Genomic DNA, 19,066 nt, shown 5'->3' on the forward strand with positions numbered 1-19,066 from the left:
TTTCAGGCTCCTCCAAACCAGGAACCTCGGTCTGACCCTGGGGAAGGGGGTCAAGAGGCTTCCAATACCTGTTGCCGGGCTGGGCTGGAGCTCCGTGGCAGAGCGTTTGCGGAGCAAGTGCAACGTCCTGGGTTCGATCCCCAGTACCCCCCCCCAAAAAAGCAAGACAAGAACCCATACACCCCAAAAAAGAATCAATACCTGTTGCTCGTCACTCTGGAGCAGACTGCCCCGGTGACACCCTTCCGGAAAGGGCTGTGGAGAGAGCAGTGAGGCCGCCCAGGCTGGACGCGGCGGCCTGGCACGGAGAGCGCACGCCCGGGGGTGGGGGTGGGGGTCCTGGCCCGCGGTGGGAGCGGCCGCGGCGGGGCCCCCGCGGGGCGCGCGGTCCGTGGGCTTCTCCACCGCCCCGGGCCCCGGCCCCCAACTTCCCCGGAGTCCGCACTGCCAGGCAGGGCAGCGACCCGGCCGGGGAGGCTGCCGGCCCGGGCCGAGCCCCAGGCCCGCCGGGGCCCCCGTGCGGCCCCTGCGCCGCGGGCGGGAAGGGCCGCGGCCCGGCGGAGGGCGTGTCGCCGCCCGCGGCCCCGCCGGAAAGGCGCGCTGCCCGGTGCACAGGTCGGTCTTCCTCCCGGAGGCCACCGCCGACCCCCCACCCGCTCAAAGTTGGGAGGGGGCCCGGCGCGAGGAGGTAAACACGGAGCAGCCGCCGGCCGCCGCCGCCCCCGGGGCCCCGCCGCAGCGCCCCGCGCCCCGCCCCCCGCGGCACCGGGCCGCGCCGGCCTCGCCCGCCCCCCCGCCCCGGGCTGCGGGCCCGGCCCCGCGGACGTGCGGAGCGTGGGAAGTTCCCGGCCGGCCGCCCCCCGCCCCGGGCCCCCGCGCAGCTCACCTCGGCCGCGCGCCCGCCCGCCCCTAGGCGCGGCCCGCGGGCCCCGCTCCGCTCCGGCCGCCGAGGCGCAGTTCGCGCCCACCTGGCCGCCCGCCCTCCCCGCTCCGGGACACAGCGCTCACGTACGCGGCCGCGGCCACAACCCGGCCCGGATTCCCCGCCCGGGAAGGGAGCGGAGGAGCAGCCAGCGATCCCCGCCAAGCAGCGCGCGGGCGGGCGGGCGAGCGGGGAGACTCGGGGGGCCGCCCCCCGCCCGCGCCGCCCCGCCCCCCGGCACGCCCGCGTCCACGCACCGGCCTCCCGTACACAGTCGGCGCTCAATTAGTGCCCCGGCGGCTCCCCGCCGCACATGCGCACTTGAACCTGACCCAGTTGTGACCCGCCCCCGCCCCCGCGCCGCTGCGGCCCCGCACCCGACCCGCCAGCCGGGCTCTGTTTTCCTCTTTGCCCCGAATCTGCACCGCCGGCCAAAGTTTCTGGCGGCTGTTTCCAGGCCTGGCTCGGGCACCGGCCTCCGTGCCGGGCCCAGCGCGCCCTCGGGCGGGAAAGCGCGACCCGGGACCCCCGGGCGCCCCGGCGGGGGTGGGTGCTCGACCGCGCCGAGCGCCGAACGCGGCCCCGAGACGGTGGGGACCGGCGGGGGGGGGGGGGCCGTTTACCGTTTCTGGGATTGAATGGGAGAAAGTTAACGATTAGCCTGCAACCCTTCGGTAAACAATGCCGGGGGCTTCGGGCCCAGCTCCGGCTCTGGGACCGTGCGTAACCGGGAGAACGGCCGCGGTTCCAGGTATGGCGCCCTGTTTTTCCTAGATAAGCCCGAGCCACCGCGGCGGGAGGCCCGCGGGTACTTGCATCTGTAGACAAGCACGCTTTACCCAGCGAACTGAGTTCCCAGCCCTCCTGCCGTGGTGTGTGCCTGGCAGTCCGCAGGACGGGGTGGGGTGCGGGGGGGGGGGGGTGCGGGGGGCGGGGGGGGGGCTGGAGCAGGCTGCCGTCTCCGCCTGTGATCCTCACTTCACTGCTTGGCCTAACTCGGTGATCTTCGGCACGTTCTCCCAACTCTGAGCATTTCTTTATCTGTCAGATGAAAGCAAGCAGCGCAGAAGTAGTGCCCAGCTCACAGCAAATAAGGAGAAATAAGTGTTTCCCTCCCTACCTCACTTCCTGCCATTTATTAAGTAATCCTAACCGTGATCCTAACTTCTTAGAGAGATCTGAGGATCACAATTCAAAGGCAACTTGGGCAGAAAAAAATCCGTGAAACTCTCGTGTCCAATTAACTAGCAAAAATCTGGTAGTGGAGGTGTGGCTCAAGTGGCAGAGTGCCAGCCTTGAATGTGAAAAGCTAAGCAGGAACACCAGGCTTCTGAGCCCAAGCGCCAGTACTGGCACAAAAGAAAAAAGGAAAAGACAAAACAGAACCAGAACCCCAGTTTAGCTAAAGGCTGGTTCTCAACTGGAGAATGGATAGGCGACTTTTGTGCACCAGGGGACACTTGGACATGTTTGATTGTCACAACCAGCAGGGAGGACATTTCTAGGGGTATCTAGGTTGCCAGAAACCAGGTAGGCTTCTGTTCAACATCCTGCAATGCCCGAAGACAGCCCCCGAAAGTAACTCACCTCCTCTCAAAAGTTACCTAGTATGCTTATTGTTGGAAAGTCCGGCTGTAGAGTCAGTCTCTATCTTAACTCACAACCCCTGGAAACAGTTCTGTTTTGCATTTGGAACAAAACCTTGTAAGGGACAACAGCAATTGCTTTAAGATGCAAAGCCTTCCCTTCACAAGAAGAAGATTGTAATCTTACATTTTGTTATCAGAGAAACGGATACAACACACGCTTAGCTTTGTGTTGTTCTCATTTATCCTCCAGGCCTACCGGCTACTCACCTCAGGATTATCCCTCACTCACCCTGCAGCTCGCACTAGAGTCCCTTTCTCTTTGGAAGTAGATTACTGTGCACACAGCAATTATGGAACAATACAAGACAACATGTAATTATACTTTAATTGCTGCCCTGAGACTAAGGTGGTTCCAAGGAAAGGGAAATGGTCCCTGCAGTGGAGCCCAGGGCTTGCCTGTGGAACTGAGCTATTCAGGAAATGTTTATTGAACAAAATGAAATGGTTAGGGAAAGTTTCTTACACAAAATAGGGTCCCAGCAAGTCTATAAATTTCCTGAACAGCTAGATTAAACTAGATTTTGTAAAAGACCATTGATAGCTGGCTGTGAAAGTATTTTTTCTCAAACATCTAATTCATAGACTTGTGTATTCTTTATTATTGTTATTGTAAAGGTGGTGTACAGAGGGGTTACAGTTACCTAAGTCAGGTAAAGAGTACATTTCTTTTTGGACAGTGTCACCCCTTCTTCTCATTTTCTCCTAGTTTTTTCCCTCCCAACCCTTCCCCACACAAGTTGTATGTTTCATTTTCAATGTAGTGACTAGTGAGTATCACCCTTTGTCCCATCATTTCTGTGTTTCCCCTTAAGATCCCCAAAGCAGATAAACTTATATACAATACAAAAGGTACAGAAAACAAAAACAGCAACAAAGGAGGAAAAAAAGCAAAATAACAAAAACAAAACTCTTAGCGGATGCCAGTGGCTCATGCCTGTCATCCTAGCTACTCAGGAGGCTGAGATCTGAGGATTGTGGTTCAAAGCCAGTCCAGGCAGAAAAAGTCTGTGAGACTCTTATCTCCAATAAACCACTAGAAAACCAGAAGTGGCACTGTGGCTCAAGTGGTAGAGCACTAGCCTTGAGCTGAAGAGCTCAAGGACAGTGCCCAGGCCCAGAGTTCAAGCCCCATGACCAACCAAAACAAAAACAAAAAAAACTCCTGTCTCCATTTCTTGATTAATTTCAATAAACATCATTTTAATATGATCATAGGCACATAGCTATTGAGCCTTTGTGATCCTCTCCTAAGAATATCCTCCTTTGGTCTCACTGTGTGAATGTCTAGAGTCCTTTGTAATTTATCATGTCCAAGTGTATTTTTTTTTTACTGTACAGTATGGTTGCTTGCAGATTTACAGGCACATTCTAGTTACAACAAATGCAACCTTTTTTGGGTCTGGCTTTACTTCACTTAACATACTTTTTTCTCATTTCCTTATGAATGGTACAGTATCATTCTTTCTGATGAAAGCACAGAATTCCACTGTGTATACATACCACATTATCTTGATCCATCTTCTCCCAAGGGGCATCTGGGTTGAAAGTTTCAACCATTTGACAAGTGGGAGGACCTGTTGTGAATACTCTAAATATAAGCAGAACTCATGGTGCAAGCTGTTTGAGGCATCTTGAAGGCAGGCTGTGCAAAGGCGCATGCTTTCTCCAAGCACATGCTAGATGCCAATCTCTTTTTACAGCAGGTAGATACTTGCACAGTACGCATTCCAGAGTTCAACACATTAACACCAACTAAGACAAAACATCCTATCACAAACATCCAGCCCCAACCAAGCACGCGTGCGCGCGCGCGCACACACACACACACACACACACACACACACACACACTGTACCTTCCCAGGTGCTGGACTCTGTCCTGGACACACTGGACAGCACACATTGTACAAGGATCCTGATTTACTTAAAGACCGTCACTACTGTGGCTCTCCATTTGAAGCCAGCCAGGCAGAAAAGCCCGTGAGACAATTATCTTCAATTAACCAGCAAAAAGCCAGAAATGGGAGTATGGCCCAAGTGGTAAAGTACCATCAGCCTTGGGCATAAAAAAACTCAAGATAGGGGCTGGGAAGGTGGCTCAGTGGTAGAGCGCTTGCCTTGCATGCCTGAGGCCCTGAGTTCGATTCCCCAGCACCACATAAGCAAAAAGAAAAAAAAGCCGGAAGTGGCGCTGTGGCTCAAGTGGTAGAGCGCTAGCCTTGAGCTGAAGAGCTGAGGGACAGCGCCCAGGCCCACGACCGGACCCAAAAAAAAACAAACAAAAAAAACAAACAAAAAACCCTCAAGATAGCATCAGGTCCTAAGCTCAAATCCCAGGACTGGCACACACAAAAAAGTTGGAACTGGGTGCTAGTGGCTCACACCTATAATCCTAGCTACTCAAAAGGCTGAGATCTGAGGATCAGGGTTCAACGCCAACCCAGTCAGGAAAGTTCATGAGAGTTTTCTCTCCAAATAACCACCAGAAAACTCAGAAAACTGGAAGTAGAGCTGTGGCTCAAAGTGGTAGAGCGCTAGCCTTGAGAAAAGAGCTCAGGTACAGTACCCAGCCTCTAAGTTCAAGCCCCAAGATTGACCGCCAAAAAATGGCATGTTGTACCTTACTTCTATCAATTAGCTCTTTACAAAGCATCTCCCATTAGCTGAGGTTAAGGTAAGCAGACTCAAGACCTCTTCCCCGCCTCATTTCCTAAATGCTTATGTCATGTTTGGTGACACTTCAAATCTGAGATCGCCATCTTCCCTAACTGCAGCCTCCCAACTGCTTCTAGGCCCACCTCCCTCTAACCCACCCCAGCCTCTTTCTTCTACTTCAGACTCTTCAAAGGCTCCCCTACATTTCTGTGGGGGTATGTGGGTATGTGTGCATGTATGCTAGTACTAAGCTTGAACTCAGGGGCCTGGGCACTGAGTTGAACACCTGTGTAGGCCTGCTTTGAACCACAATCCTCAGATCTCAACCTCCTGAGTAGCTAGGATGACAGGCGTGAGCCACCGGTACCTGGCTTCCTGTATGCTCTTACTATAAAGTCCCTGTACTGGGCCCAGTCCTTCCTGGTGCTCCTTTCTGCCTCTGTCTACCCTTTTACCTTGTACTCCAGACCTGCTCATCTGACCTTGTATTCTTTGCCTGAACTTTCTTTGCATGTCACAAACTGTCTTTTCTCCACCTACACTCCAACCTGCTTACATGGCTTTTCCTACTCTTCCTCCAGGAGGAAGATACGATATTCTCCACAAGCTTCCTCTAGCCTTCAGACAAATGAAGGGCCTTCCCCTTTCTGTCTACCAGTACCCGCTATGTACCCCTAACTCACATGCTGAAACTCTCCTGTCCTCAGCCCCGCTGACCAGGCACCAGATGAAGACCATGTTTCCCCATGGTGCATCCTGCACGGTCACAGGGTCTGGAGAGAGCGTTCGGCACCTGAGGAACACCTGTTAGTGAAGCGATTGCTGGCAGGACAGAGACAGAGTGGAGGTGATCCATGGCCAGTTCAAAGCATGCCTCACCTCCTCTGTAGATCCTAGGGCCTTTGAAGACCTTCTAGTCATTTCTTTGGAGCTCACCGAATGCACCGAGTCTTTGGACCCTATCGGAGTTTCAGTTCACCCACTTTCCAGACTCTCATCCCAATCAACAACTTGCTTGACTCAGCTGTCTGATCCAACCCCAAGTGTACCATGTCCAAAAACAGACTTGAAACATCCCTTCAAAACCCCTCTGTTCCTGGGTGTAAATGGCAATTCCATTCTTCTAATTGCTCAGGAAACAACTTAGAGTCACCCTTTTCTCCCCCACCCTCCCTTTTTTTTTTCTCATACTCTACAATCAGAGAATCCCATGGATTCTGTCTGCCTGATACCTAACCATATCCAACACAAATTCTCTACTCCAGCTCTCCTGCCTGGACTGCCACAGTAAGCTTCTGACTATCTTCCTGCTGCCTGTGGTGCTTGAACCAGAGTGACTTTCATTTTTATTTATTTACTTGGTGCCAGTACTTAGTCTGGAACTCGGTGCCTCATGTTCCTACGTCACTTTTTCATTCGAGGCTAGCGTTCTACCACTTGAGCCATTCCTCCACTTCCAGCTTTTTGTTCCCTTTTTTGCTGGTTAATTGGAGATCAGAGTCTCACCTTTCCTGCCTGGACTGGCTTCAAAATGTGATCCTTAGATCTCAGCCTCCTAAATAGCTGGGATTACAGGTATAAGCGATCAGGGCCTGCCAACATAGTTGTCTTTTTTAAACCTAAGTCAGAGCATATCACCTCCAAGGACTTTCCTATGCAGTCACTATAAAACCCTAGTGACTCAAACTCACCAGACCTTCCCTCGCTCACTCCTCTTTAACCCCCAGTAGCTCCATCCACATTGACCCTTTGCGGTTCCTTAAACCCACACCCTCCTAGACCTTTCCAGAACTGGTTCAATGACAGCCATGTTCCCTCTCCATTGTATCTATTTAAATAGTACCAGCCAGCCAGCCCTTTACCAGCCTTTCTCTTTTTCACACTTACCCACCTCAAAATCTCTCTCCATCCTCTTGACTATAAGTTTAGTGAAAACAGGGACTTTTTCTTTTTTCTTTTGTCGGTCGAGGGGCCTGGGCGCTGTCCCTCAGCTCTTCGCTCAAGGCTAGTGCTCTATCACTTGAGCCACAGCACAACTTCTGGCTTTTTCTGCTTATGTGGTGCTGAGGAATCGAACCCAGAACCTCATGCATGCAAGGCAAGCACTCTACCACTGCGCCACCTTCCAGCCCAGGGATTTTTTTCTTACTGCGCCACCTTCCAGCCCAGGGATTTTTTTCTTATTGCTGTGTACTCAGCTTCTGAGACAGTGTGTAGCATATAGCAGACACTCAGTGAACAATCAGGAATTAAGGGTCTGGAAAGATGATCAAAAAGTTAACCACACCTGTAATCCTAGCTACTCAGGAGGCTGAGATCTGAGGATTGAGGTTCAAAGCCAGCCTGGGCAGGAAAGTCCATGAGACTCTTATCTCCAATTAACCACCAGAAAACCAGAAGTAACACTGTGGCTCCAGTGGTAGAGTACTAACCTTGAGCTGAAGAGCTCAGGAACAGCACCCAGGCCCAGAGTTCAAGACCCAAGACCAACAAAAAGAAAAAGAAAAAGAAAATGCTAATTTTGTATTTGTAATTTATTTGTATCTGTCTTCTGATAGAGAAAGTCACAGTGTATTTTAGTGAACAGAAACCGGCCCAGCATGGTCTAGCAGCATTTTTGCTTGAAGCAGTACAAGAATTAGAAACCCTAAAGAGAAAGTGCCTTTCCAGTATGCCCGGAGCCAATGGAATCTCACTGAGATCTAAGCAGTCAGAGCGGCATCAGCTTTCCTAGAGAAGGCGGGCTGTACATTCCAACCACGAGAGAGGATTGATTGGTTGCAAGGAGCTTGCTCAATGCTTAAAACGCTGAAGTATGGTGCTCGGATCTGCTCACTGACACTTTCACACAAACAAGCTCCCACACGTGTGGACAGCCATAGATACACCCCAGCACACATTCCTAGGTCTTTGCTTGCTTCCTCCTATGCCTCAAACTTTGAATTTCAGCAAGAGTCTGGACTCAAAAGGAGAAGAAGGAAAAAAGTGAACTCAGATCATAAAGTCTAATGACTCTAGCTATGAAAGAATGTGTAAGCCCGGGCAGGCTGCATGTGCACATCTGGTTTTTTCCTTTTATGCTTCTGTGATTTCTATGACACAGGAAATCCCTTTGAGAACAACCCCGCCTGATTTCTAGAGAGTGCATTTTAAAAATGGGGGATTAAAATTATGTTTATCTCACTGCTTAAGACAGGATGATAAAATCCAGAACAGGCCCATTTCAAGGGGAGATCAGCTTGCCTTCATCTCACACCGTGTCTCTGGGGAGGGGGGCTAGCAGCTGAGCCTGACGGAATGGAAGAACCAAGGGAAAGATTTCCACACAAGGGTTCACACAATCCACACCCGGCTCTCACTCCAGAGCCTCCCAAAGACAGGCAAATATCAGGGAGCAAAAGTTCCACTTCAGCTCAAGTCAATACATGCTATCTAAGTACCTCCCTGTCCCCAGGGCCCTCTTCCATTAGAGGCTCTGAATGAGTCTTCTCAAAGAAGGTCCCCAATGAGGCCTTGGGGCAGCCATCTTTCTACCCACAAGGCCAAAACTTGAAGCTGCTTAAGAGATAACTACATAAAAGAGGTGGCTGAGGTGGTGAGGAAGAGATTATTCATTCCCCCAAGCTCCGGTGTGTTGGAAGCCTGGGTCCCACTGTGGCACTATCTGGAGGTGGTAGAACCTTGAAGGGGTGGGGCCTAAAGGGAGGTGGTAAGGTTATTGGAGGTGTCTCCCTTGGGGAAGATGAATGCTGGTCTGTCTCGTGGTTAGTGTTCACCAGAGTGAGTTGTTAAGAGGTTAGGTTCTTCTGGCTTCCTGTGGTTTCTTCTGCATGTTCTTCTGCCATGGTGATGATGCTGGTTGTGAAGCCTTCTCTAAGCTGACTGAAGGGCACCTCCTACCGTGGACTTACAGCTTTCAAAACTGTGGACTAATGAAAGCTGTTTCAGCCAGAAATGGTAGCTCAGGCCTTGTCATCCCAGCTACTCAAGAGGCAGAGATCTGAAGGATCGCCTTTGGAGGCCAGCTGGGGTAAAAAGTTAGTGAAAGCTCACACCTGCAATTCTAACTACTCAGGAGGCTGAGACCTGATGATTGTAATTCAAAGCCAACCCAGGCAGGACAGTGGTGAGACGCATCTCCAATACACTACTCCCCTCTACCCCCCCCCCAAAAAGGGGCTGGAGATAGAGCTGTGGCTCAGAGATAGAGCACTAATTTTGGACAAAAGAAGTTCAAGGACAGCACACAGGCCCTGAGTTCAAGCCCAAGCACTGACACATACAAAAAGAAAAAGACAGCGAGACTTCATTTCCATCAGTAAGCCTAGTGTGGCAGTGTGTGCTTGTGATCCCAGCTATGTGGGAGATTATTGGAAGATGGATCCTAAACTGAGGCCAGCCATGGAAAAAACCAAGAAACTACCTGAAAAATAACAAAAAAACAAAAAAGGAGGAGGACAGTGACTGCAGGCATGGGTGAGGTGGTCAACCACCTGCCTAGCAAAACACGAGGCCTTAAAACCACCAAAAACCAAAACAAATCATCGTTTCCCCCCATCACGCACTCACCCTCTAGTCATTTGTTATAAGCACCAAAAAAATGGACTAATACAATGACAGAAGGCAGAGACACATAAACTTAAACAAGACTGGGTTGTACTCCACAGAAAAGTTTGAAGGTATCAGATCCCCTAGATTACAACTATGAGACCCACAGATTTGAGCCCTCCACCAGTGAAATGGGGAAGAGATCAGGCAAGGGCACCGAGGCAGAAAGAAGCAAAGAACTGGCAGAGCAGCGAACACCGCGGGACCCTCACACACTGCCCTCATTACTTGATTCCCATCATCCCACTGCAGTCATTTTTCTGCAGCGTGTTTGTCATGCGCCCTTGCTCTGACCTTCTGTCCCCTGGCAGTGCTGACCCTCTCCTGCACACAACGGGCTGGCAGCCTTTCCTCTGGTGAGCTCACCAGAGCCTGATTGTGGCCCAGCTGCTGAGCTCCATCATCCCTCACACACATGCCATCTGCTCACTAGTCCCACATTCCCATTCAGCCATCCTCCTGTAGGACCAACATGCTAGCCACGCCATGTGCCCGCTGTGATCCAGACCCCCAGATGGTCAGAATGGCCTGGCCCCCAGCAGTGATCACACAGCAGTACCTTCGTTCTTGATGAGGTATCCAAGGATCCCATGCAAACCCCAGACAGGCAGAATCACAGAGCACTGAGAAATAACCACCGCCCTGGACTACCCCACCACTGCCCAGGATTTGAAGTTTATCAACTCAGCGATTTCTTGACCACCAAAAGGAAGATCCAAAAAAAAAAAGTTTCATAAACCTGCAGGCCAGTTGGATGACATTTCTAACAGCCAAGTCTATTTCTAAACACATTTAAAATGTTCCCAATCATTTCTGTCTCTTCTGAATTGAGCAACAGGTTCTACCAGGTACCTTTCTATATTGGCAGTCAGTACAGCTTCTTACACACCTCCAGGCTGGCCTCTATCACTACAAGGATACACAACTTCAGGAGAGCACAATGGACACACACACATAGCATGAAACTCCCTCGTGAGCTTCTGCATACAGTGAGGTCAGAAACTTAGATTCTCCCTCAAATTTAATTTTTCCAAGTTTAGATAATGTACTGACATCTCTCTTCTTTCTCATAGTCTTCCCTAAATTCATTTAGGTGAGGAAAGCTGCGCTTTAACTTTTGCTGTTTGGAGTCAAATGCTTGCCTTGAAAACTGAGTCTTAGCTTGACAAGGTATTTAGTCACCACAGTGATTCTCCTAACCTACAATTTATCTGGCATTAGGGCACATCCTGCTTTGGGAATCCTTATAATACCTTGGAGCAAGAGTCCCATGAATTATTAAAATCCTATTCAATTACCCTTTTGTATTACCCACCTGGGAGCAGTCTCATTCTCCAATGCCTGTCTTCCACACGGCCAGTCTCACAATTTTCTCTTATAAGCTGTTGATTTACCAAACTCCAACCCTCCCTCCCTCACAATGTAATTGACCACCTTCCCAATCCCCCCCCACAAACTTTCAATGACCCCTGAGTTCAAGAGAAGTTGCTTGACAATGAGGCATTCTGTAAAATTCAGTACCTAGTAATGGAGGTGATCATCTCAGTCCACTCCTAGACTGTTCTAGGTTTTTCCTGACATTTTCTTTCCTCCACAGTGACTTAACTCTTGATTCAAAGCAGTCTCAAAGAAAATCTTCAAATCTCACCAGCCAATCCATTTTGCAACAAATACTAATTTCCAGATGGCTAGGAATTCATTACCGTCATATATTGTAGCATTCACTAGCTCCATTCCCAACAAGCAAACCCATCATTTGGTACCCAGAAGTTATTGTCTCTGACCTCTTCTATGTATTTTTTTCTCCTCATTCCAACAACATTAGACTGTCTCCCTTGGCTTGGTATGTTCCCAAGGTATCTGTACAAGTCTTTCATATTTTTCTTCTCAGGCTCTCAGAATGGCTAAGAATAGCAGACAAAAAAAATTGTGAAAAGACTATCCAACCTTTCTCTTTGGGGACCACTAACCATCTTTTTCTTGATCATCTACTCAGCTGTCCATTAATGGAATTGTTCAGGAAGACCCACTCATCAGTACTCCCTGGGTCTATAAGATGGTGTGATTGCAAGACCTCTCTATGCTCCTTGAGATTCCCTGGTGCCTTCCTTCCTTTCTTTCTTTCTTTTTTTTTTTTTTTGGTCAGTTGTGGGGCTTGAACTCTGGGCCTGGGCACTGTCCCTCAGCTCTTCAGCTCAAGGCTAGTGCTCTACCACTTGATCCACAGTGCCATTTCTGGTTTTCTAGTGGTTTATTGGAAATAAGTCTCACAGACTTTTCTACCCAGGCTGGCTTTGAACTGTGATCCTCAGACCTCAGCCTCCTGAGTAGCTAGGATTGGAGATGTGAGCCACCGGTGCCCCGCTTCCCTGGTGTCTTTCTACTTGCTTCTTCCACACTGATCTATCAACTTCCCTACCTTCAGCTATAACTTATAGAAGAATAGTCGTTATCACTCTTCCTTCTCCCCGCCTCCTCCTTCCCTCTCCTTCCTTCCTCTCCTTCCTCAGGTCACCTAAAGTCTTCTAGTAAACATGATCTGAGTCTTTATTCTCATGATTCAGGCCATTACAATACCTTAAGGTTAAATGTTATCTATCCAGCATCTAATTTGGGCTTGTGGAATTGTGTTCTGTTTGTAACAGCAATAATACCGAAGAGGAATTAGATCTGCTTCTGTCTAACCCACATCCATGTGCCTCACACTTGGCATGACTTATTATGGAAAATGGAATACTTCAGAAGTGATAGTTGTGGCCAGCACCCAACTTCCATTATTCTCTGAGGGATAAACACTCTGCCAAACTTATTAGTCAGACTTCTTTCTGGAGACAACTAACAGGAACTCAGTTTATGCTAACTGAAGCAAAAAGGAAAAAAATGAACTTGTTGGCATCACTGGGAAACAGTTAAGCAGTGCACGGAGAGGCCCAGGTTCCAAAACAGTTTTAAGACCTTATTTTCTAAAATGCTCATCTAGGCTTGCTTCTTGTAGAGTTCCACTTTTCCTATTTCAAAGGACTCCTGCAACTATCCCCCAAAGAGAAATTCCTCGGGTACTTGGCAGTTCCCAATTTAGCAATATTAGGGTCCTCTTACCAATCACACTGGTTTTGGGGGCGCACCGGTAATGGTTTGAAATGTCCACCCGCAGGGCCACGGTTATCAGAGGGAGGGGATGCCACGATCAAATAAAACCACAGGAAATGGGCGATATCCACAGGAAGGGCCATCTGGGTGCCCGCGCGCGCGCGCCCGCGGGCCGGCCCTCCTGGGGACTCGCAGGCCCGCGTTCCCGCGCGCGCCGTTCATCTCTGGGCCTGCACCGCTCGCCCCCGCGGGAGTTACGAACAGCCCCCGGCGGTGGCCTCGGGCTCCGTGCTGATCTCGCAATGCTCACGCCACCGGGCTGGCCGGGGACTCTGGGTTTCGGGAAAGTTCGCGCGCTCACCCCCTAACATTAGAAAAGCAGCTCAGGCGGCGAGCGAGGGCTTCAAGTGAACTTGTGTGTGCGGCCGCAGCGCCGGCGAGCGCGCGCAGCGCAGGCCGAGCCATTCCCTGGATGAAGCCGAGCGGCGGGCACCCCCGGGGAGCCGCGCGCCCCGGCGTCCCCCGCAGGCGGCGATCGCGACCGACACGTACCGACAGCCCTCCCTGGGCACCGTGCGGGGGCCAACGGGAAGGCGTGCACACACCCCGCTCCAAGTGCAGCCCGCTGGGGCGGCCGGCGGGGGAGGGGCGGGCCGGAGCGCGGCGGCCCCGCTGCCCGCTGCGGGCGCACTCGCTGATTACCCCGAAGAACTGTGCCGGGCGTCGTCGGCCGGACCCAGACCCTCGCAGGACCGCCGGCGCCTCCCAGCCCGAGCCCCGCTCCCGCGGTGGCGGCTCCGGCCCGCGTTTTCGCGCTCGCCCTCCCGGCCCCCGGGTTAAAGCTCCCCCGCCAGGAGTAAACAAGCAGCCCAAAGCCGCAGCCAGCAGGACCCGCCCCTTCGCACCGTTTCCTGCGCCAGCCCTAGCAACAGGCCCCGCCCCGCGCTACAGGCCCCGCCCCTAAGCCCCGCCCCCTCCCTTCCGCGGCCCTGAGCGCGTCCTGAGCCACCTCCCTCGAGACCGCCCCGCCCGCGCGCCCGCCGCCGGCTCCGGGGAGGGTGCGTGGCGCGCACGTGACGCGCTGGGGGCGGGGCCTCGCGAGGCGATGGGCGGGGAGTGGCGGGGTGAGAAGGGAAGGGAGGAAGGGAGGGGGGCGGGAGAGGGGGAGCGGGAGGAAAGGGGTTGCGGGGAGGAGGGGCGGGCCTGGCGTCCCTCTACCGCCGCCCCTCCCCTGCTTCCGCCCCCGGTCTGGCCGCGCGGGGCCTCCGGTGGCTGGGCGGGCGCCGCCCCCTTCCCGCCCTCCCCGCTCCGCCAGGCCCGTGCCCAAGTTTCCTGCCCGCGCCACGCCGCGACGTCTCCGCCCCGCGAAACGCAAGCCGCCCGCGCTCCCGCGCCCTCCGGGACGCCCGCGCCGCGCCCCCGCCCGCTCCGGGACGCCCGCGCCGCGGCCCCCGCGCCCTCCGGGACGCCCGCGCCGAGCCCCCGCCCGCTCCGGGACGCCCGCCCCGCGGCCCCGGCGCCCCCGCCCGCTCCGGGACGCCCGCCCCCCGGGCCCCGCCCGCCCCCCGGCCCCCGCGCCCTCCGGGACGCCCGCGCCGCGCCCCCGCCCGCTCCGGGACGCCCGCCCCGCGGCCCCCGCGCCCCAGCCCGCTCCGGGACGCCCGGCCCCGCCCACCCACCGGCTCCGCGTGGAAAGTGGGCGGACTTGAGGTTCAGACGCCGGAAGGAGTTGTCGGGGCAGAACCTGACCCCCTGTGGCTTCCCTCGACCCCGATCCCCCTGCGCCCCCGCGTCGGTGACTGGCCGCCCCAAACCCGCAGCTCCAGCCTTGGCCAGTAGTCAGCACCCGCCGGCGCGCGGCCCGTCCCCACCCCCGGGGATCGCCGGGCCCCGTACCTCCGGTCCGCCCCGGTGCACTCCCGCGCAGAAGGCGCGGCTGGCGGGAAACAGGCGGGAGCCCTCCCCGCGTGGAGAGGCGCGGGTGGCGCGCCCGGAGCTGGCTGCTGGCGGACTGCGCCGCCGGGGCCCGGAGTCCCCGGCCGCCTCCGCCTACTTGTTATCTTGGGCAAGTCATTTGACTGCCCCCCGCAGGATTCCAGGCATGGCTGCGGAGCGGGAGCTGACCGGCGGCCCGCCGCGGGGTCCTGCGGACGAACCGGGGCCCGGAGCGGTCGGGACGGCACCTGTACGGCACCGAGCGTGGAAGAGCGCATCCCGAGCTTCTGCTCTTCCCGAGGCCCTCAGGCAGCCAGGAAAGGCTTCGACTCAGGGCCTTGTGCTCGCGTGAGGCTGGCGCTCTACCACTTGAGCCACAGCTCCACGGCCAGCGCTTTTGTTTTTTTGCTGGTTTGCTGGAGATAAATGTTTCTGGGCCTTTTCTGCCCGCCCTCCCCCCTTCTGGCTTTGCACCCGGATCCTCAGATCTCCACTTCTAGGTAGCTAGGACTTCAACCACGAGCCACCAACACCCAGCTTTGAAGGAGTGACTTCAAGGCCATTTACAGGCAGGGAGCGACGGGGGAAGAAGTTAGGGTGCCTGCTGACTGGGGTGTTCTCAAGCTGAGCAGCCCACAGGCTGCTGAGCCACGGAGCGTGGTGTGGCAAGGGCCAGACAGGGGTTCTGAGGTCAGAGACGTGCGTGGCAAGGTACAGGGAAAAGATGGGGTTCAGCTTGGGGGCCAACTGCTAAACTAAACAGAATGTGAAACAGACACTGTGCCAGCCCCTGACCTTTCCTCCTGACCCCTCATTCAATACATTCCACAAGTGAGTGTATACAGTTAGGCCGCCCTCCTGTTCCTTGAGAACAGTGCTGTGTTGTTCATCTTGATTCTTGATTCATCCTCCAGTTCTTAGCTCCATAAACGTTTAGATCCTCTGTGTGTGTGTGTGTGTTGGCACTACAACCTAAAATTAGGGTCTGGGCACTGTCTCTGAGCTTTTACACTCCAGGCTAGTGTTCTAGCACTTGAGCCACACCTCTACTTCCAGTTTTTTTGCGGGTTAATTGGAGATAAGAGTCCCACAGACTTTGCTGTCCAAGCTGGCTTTAAACCATGATCGTCAGAACTCAGCCTCCTGAGCAGCTAGGATTATAGCAGTGAGCCACTGGTGGCACTCAGCTTAGATGTTTGTTAAATGAAACTTGACATCCACCACCAGGGTAGGACCGAGAGAAGCCCTTGGAGAGGAAGTGGCTTTTTGTTGAGGCTGTGGTGGATATTTAGGGGTGAATGAAGAAACCAGCTGGGTTAGAAGTGAGGTTTGAGTGGATCATACTGAGACTGCTGGAGTCAGGTTGGGGGACACCAGCTGTCAGTATAATCTCTTCTCCGCCCCCCTCCCCACCTGGGTGCTAGGCAAAGCCAGAACTCCACTTCCAGCTTTTGGGGGTAGTTAATTGAAGAGTCTCCCAGACTTTCTGACTTCAAGCTTTGATCCTCAGATCTCAGTTTCCTTAGGACTACAGGCATAAGCCCCTGGCTTCAGTTTGTTTTTTTTTTTTTTTTTTTTTTTTTTTTATCAGTACTTATCCTTATTCTTGCTACCAGCTAAATAGGTTCAAACGAGCTCAAAAGTGTATTCTTTTTTCTTTTTTTTTTGGTCGGTCGTGGGGCCTGGACTCTGGGCCTGGGCGCTGTCCCTCAGCTCTTCAGCTCAAGGCTAGCACTCTACCACTTGAGCCACAGCTCTACTTCCAGCCTTTTCTGCTTATATGGTGCTGAGGAATCGAACCCAGGGCCTCATGCATGCAAGGCAAGCACTCTACCACTGAGCCAACTTCCCAGTCCATTTGAAGTGTATTGTTTAAAAAAAATTTGTCAAGGTGATGTAGAGAGGGGTTACAGTTACATACATAGGGTAGTGAGTACATTTCTTGTCAAACTTATTACCCCCTCCCCCCCATCCTACCCTACCAAGTTGTACAGTTCATTTCCAACATATTGTGTGTATTGCTGCATTCTTAAGGCAGTGCTGGTGGCTCACACCTGTAATCCTAGCTACTCAATGATCTGAGGATCACTGAAGACAGCCAGGGCAGAAAAGTTCCTGAGACTCTTAACTACAGTTAACCTGCAAAAATACTAATGAGCTAATAAAAGTTGCACTTCAGTGCACCTCACTTGCAAAAGCCCCTAACTTTGCACTATTGTCCTTACAAAAGCATACAATAATTGCATGAGCTGTGTGTGTGTGTGAGAGAGAGAGAGAGTTGCTTTGTTTTTTAATCACTCAAGGATGGCCCTCTACCACTTTGAGCCACATCTCCACCTCTGGCCTTTGCTAGTTTATTAGAGACAAGAGTCTCATGGATTTATCTGCCTGGGCTGGCTTCAAACCAGCATTCTCAGATCCAGCCTCCTGAGCCACAGGTAATGGGCAAATGGGTGACCTTCTTCAGATCATTTTCTGAGACCTTGGTTTCATGTGGGAATAAATCCAGCCTAGACTCTGGTCTATCAGCTGAACATCCAGTTCAAACGAGTGCTAGAGGCTGAACTAACTGGAAGAACCAGATCTCACACAGCCTTGGGCCTCAAGCAAAGGTTCACACAGCCCAGGGGCCAAAAGAAATATCTAAACTGTTGATTTAACAGTTAGAGTCAAATAACCTAACAACTAACCAAACATAAATAAGTACTTATACCTTGACAGTTTATTAGTTCTTTAAGAAAATAATAGACTCAAGTGGAAAGAAAGTGATAGGTTTATTTCATTAATAACTGATGTTACTTTCTAGTCCGATGTCTGCACCTGTTGAGCTCTGCACAGTTTTCCCAACCTTAGAATCGGTTGCACATACCTACCTTCATTTCCAGCTGCTATGCTTGGAACCACAGCATCCATTAAAACGCAACACTAAGCCAGCGCTGGTGGCTCACACACCTGTAATCCTAACTACTTAGGAGACAGATCAATCTGAGAATTGCAGTTTGAAGCTAACCCTGGCAGGAAATTCTGTGAGACTTATCCAGCAAAAACCTGGAAGTGGAGGTATGGCTCAAGTGGTAGAATGCCAACCTTGAGCAAAAAAGCTAAGTGATACCTTCAGGCCTTGAGTTCAAACCCTAGTCTGGCACAAAATAAAACACTGGGCAAAGACATGATGTCATCAAAAGAAATTTGATGCAACATTGAAATTCTGAATTTCCTTTAAAATTCCATGCAATACCATGGGGCTGAGTTTTATTTTGTGTTGGTGCTCGGGCTGGAACTCAGGGCCTGGGTGCCGTCCCTGAGCTTTTGCTCAAGACTGGAGCTCTACCATTAAGCCACAGCTCCACTTCTGGCTTTTTAATTTTTTAAATGTTATTATAAAGGCAATGTACAGAGGGGTTACAGTTACATCAGGTAAAGAGTGCATTTCTTTTGGGACAGTGTCACCCCTTCCCTCACTTTCTCCCCATTTCTCCCTCCCATTACCACCCATAAACTGTATACAGCAGTTCATTTTCAATGCAGTGTCCGGTGAGGACCAGTGCTGCATTTGTTTGCTCTTTGTTCTGCCATTTCTGCGGCTCCTCTTACATTTCCAAAAAAAAAAAGAAGAAGAAGAAGAAAAGAAAAAGAAACAATAACAAGAAAAGAAAACAAAAATAGAAAAAAAAAAGCTTGTCTTCATTTCCTGGAGTCCATCTTGATAAACATTATTTTGTCTGATCGGATGCACACAGGCATTGTGCCTTTCTGTTCTTCTCTTCAGAGTGTCCTCCTTTGGTCTCACTTTATGTGAGTGCCTAGACATTGCTGGCTTTTTTGGGGTGCTTAATTAAGAGATGAAAGTCTCATGGATTTGCCTGTCCAGGCTGGCTGTGCATCTCAATCTTCAGATCTCAGCCTCCTGAGTAGCTAGGATTACAGATGTAAGCACAGTGCTTAGCCCATGTTTCTTTTGAAAGTTTTAAATATCCTGAGGTGACTCACACCTATAATCCTAGCTACTCAGGAGGCTGAGATCTGAGGATCCCTGTTCAAAGCCAGCCGGGGCAGGAAAGTCCATGAGACTCTTATCTCCAATAAACCACCAGAAAACGAAGTGGCACCATGGTTTAAATGGTACAGCATTCACCTTGAGCTGAAGAGCTCAGGGACAGCGTCCAGGCCCTGAGTTCAAGCCCCATGACTGACAAAAATAAAAATAA

The 19,066-nt window shown here is 52.2% G+C and overlaps 1 protein-coding gene across 4 annotated transcripts in view; it reads right to left on the reverse strand.

The window, feature by feature from the left end:
• Znf395 (zinc finger protein 395) overlaps positions 1-14,869 on the reverse strand; it is a 54,230-nt gene extending 39,361 nt beyond the window's left edge. The window contains exon 1 of one of the 4 annotated variants that reach the window (XM_070016749.1): positions 14,820-14,869. The gene's annotated coding sequence lies outside the window, so the exon portion shown is untranslated. Of the gene's footprint in view, positions 1-201; positions 414-886; positions 968-1,545; positions 1,566-14,819 lie in introns of those variants that run through there. The other 3 variants (XM_070016750.1, XM_070016748.1, XM_070016747.1) reach the window with 3 other exon arrangements.
• Between the last annotated feature and the right edge of the window lie 4,197 nt (positions 14,870-19,066).

The sequence above is a fragment of the Dipodomys merriami genome, unplaced genomic scaffold (assembly GCF_024711535.1).
Source record: "Dipodomys merriami isolate MVZ:Mamm:240054 unplaced genomic scaffold, mDipMer1.0.p SCAF_12, whole genome shotgun sequence".
Lineage (NCBI taxonomy): Eukaryota > Metazoa > Chordata > Mammalia > Rodentia > Heteromyidae > Dipodomys > Dipodomys merriami.